Source organism: Octopus bimaculoides, chromosome 6 (assembly GCF_001194135.2).
Source record: "Octopus bimaculoides isolate UCB-OBI-ISO-001 chromosome 6, ASM119413v2, whole genome shotgun sequence".
Classification (NCBI taxonomy): domain Eukaryota; kingdom Metazoa; phylum Mollusca; class Cephalopoda; order Octopoda; family Octopodidae; genus Octopus; species Octopus bimaculoides.
Window position 1 is genome coordinate 96,691,313 of NC_068986.1, and position 3,206 is coordinate 96,694,518.

Consider the following 3,206-nt stretch of genomic DNA (forward strand, 5'->3'; position numbering starts at 1 on the left):
TGTGTGTGTGTGTGTGTGTGTGTGTGTGTGTGTGTATATAGCAAAAGTTCCAACCTTGCCTCTTGTGCTTGTAAAAGGTAGAAAAATAAGATATACTCAATACATGTAATAGAGATTGTTCATTTATTCAAAACAGGCTTCTTTTTGTTCTGAGCTTCACTGAGGTCCATATATCTATTTTCCAGTGCTGCATGTGTGCGTGTTCATATATGTATGTACATATTCGTGTGTGTGTGTGTGTGTGTAATGTATGTAAATATATATTTGATTTGTACACACACACACACCTAAGTTCTGATCTGTTACAGCTTCACTCCAGCAACACTGGTGTAATGGCACAGCTTGCTTCGACTATAGACCAACCTGTGATTCTGGAATGGCTTAACCTACCTGTTTGAAAGTTGTAGGAAGACATAAGTATTGTTGAATGAACCGTTTGTTCAATATTTACTAATTGCATGTAGACATTAAAGAGGGATAAGCTGTATTGTATAATCTTAATGGCATGGTCTGTTCAGGTTGTGTTGCAATGGTGGGATATCAAAATCAGTGCTGATGATTAGTAAAACAATTTATTATCTCAACAGCAAGCCTTTTATGGTAACAACATATATATAGTCTCTTTGGACCATATCTCATTATAGTATCTTTCAAATTTATGTGGAAGGAATCTTAACATGCAACCATATTTACAACTGAGAAGACTGCACCTCTACATGGACCCTAAAAATAACTGGGTGGATTGTAAACCCTTGTGGTCTGTATTAGTAGCTGTGTTAACTACATCTCCATTCTCATCGTTTAACGTCCGCTTTCCATGCTAGCATGGGTTGGACGATTTGACTGAGGACTGGTGAAACCAGATGGCTACACCAAGCTCCAATCTGATTTGGCAGAGTTTCTACAGCTGGATGCCCTTCCTAACGCCAACCACTCCGAGAGTGTAGTGGGTGCTTTTTACGTGCCACCGGCACGAAGGCCAGTCAGACGATACTGGCAACAGCCACGTTCAAAATGGTGTATTTTATGTGCCACCCACACAAGAGCCAGTCCAGGGGCACTGGCAACGATCTCGCTCGCAGATTAGTCAAGTTATGGATTTAATGTCATCATTTTATTATTGTTCCTGTTGTTAAAGTGGTAAGCTGGCTGGATGATTAGCACGCTAAACAAAATGCTTAGTGGCATTTCTTCTGGCTTTATGCCCTGAGTTCAAACTTCGTCAAGGTTGGCTTTACCTTTCATCCTTTTGGGGGGGGGGTCGATAAAAATAAGTGCTAATTAAGTATTGGGAGTGATGCAATTGACTTCCTCTTTCCCTCAAAGACTGCTGACCCTGTCCCAAAATTTTAAACTATTATTATTATTATCATTATTATTGTTGTTAAGGTGGTGAGATGGCGGGATTGTTAGCATGTCAGACAAAATGCTCAATGATATTTCTTCTGGCTACATTTTCTGAGTTCAAATTCTGCCAACATAGGCTTTACTTTTCATCCTTTCAGGGTCGATAAAATAAGTACCAGTTAAGCACTGGTGTCAATGTAATCAATTACTCCTTCCTCTAAAATTGATGGCCTTGTGCTAAAATTTGAAACCATTATTAATGTTGTAGTTGTTTTATTAGTATGGCAGACTTCCTCTTTATACAAAGTAACTTAGCAAATCACTTTGTCTGTTTTGTGGGTAGTCACCTATGTATAATTATGTGTGTGTTTAGTTGTATGTTTGCAACAATGTATCTAACTGTATGTGCCTACATATCTATATGTCTGTATATAAATACATTCATAGATATAGATAAATTTACATATGTATACTTCATAATGTTGTCACTATTCTCTCTCATCTGTCTCTCCCTCACTTTCTCTTTTATACTCATACATACAACTATATCTTATATATAATTATTATACATTATAAATATATACTACAAATATGTACATATATTTGTGTATGTGTGTTTGCACATATATGTGTGCATGTGTGTGTTAGATATCTGTGCTTTTGTAACTAATAATAAAATATATAATCATTGAATTGGCAGAATCACTATAGCCTTGCAGCATGTAGCTACATCTTTTTACAATCTATCCAAGTTTAATTTTGCATTCAGTCCTTCTGGGGACAATAAAATAGAATACCAGTCATACAGTGAGGTCAATATAATCAACTATGCCCCTTGCCCAACTAATTCGACCTTATGTCAATATTTGAAAGCCAATATTCAATATTCAAGTTGTGTCTTCTAAAATCTAGTCTCTTTTCTTGGGGTTTATGTTTTCTGGTAAAACTTATTTTGTTCCACTTAAAAGGAAAAGAAAACGAAAAATCACATAATCACACCCCTCTCTGCCAATCAAGAAATTTCTGATACACGAACAATGAAAATGAAAATAAAGAATGAGAAAAAGGAAACAATTTCTTCAGAATTTTACTTCTTATTTTTTTATTTTGACATCTTTTTAAATGGTTTAAATGCTTGCTTCACACCATGTCATAGAATGTGGAGGGTTTGCAGTGCCTGGAATGGCAGAGCGATGTTATATTACATGTTGAACTGTTCGATATGTGTGACAAGGTAGAAAATCTGTCAATGAATTTCATCTGACCCATGCAAGCATTGAGAAGTGGATGTTAAAACAAATATATGTACAGTGGAATCTCAGTTTACAAATTTAATTCCTTTCTGAAGGCTGTTCGTCACCTGAGATGTTTGTAAACTGAAATTATTTTTTCTATAGGAAATTCAAGAGAGGAAACAGCGAATTCGAGCAGAAATGTGCACTAAGTGAAAGCTAGACAGCAACTGATGCTCTCTGGCTGATATCCCCAGCTTGTAGGCTTGAGTGTTCATTACTGGAAACACCGTTCATCATCCAAGATGTTTATATTCGAAAAACTGTTTGTAAACCGATGTCCCACTGTGTATATGAGTGAATGTATGTGAACGGTACTTCAAAAATACTGATATTCATGGCAACTAGATGGATGAATCCGTGGTTATTCAGTTGATCATCACTATATCTCTCAAGTGCATAGTGCAAGGGGCATAACTCTCAGTGTATGACCAGTATTTTTAATATTTATGTAATGATATATATAAACGATGATGATGATATATATATATATATATGTATACCGGGCATCGGAAAGTCGCCTCGCCGGCGATCGCGCAACCTGTCGCCCAGCCGGTCCGGCATCGG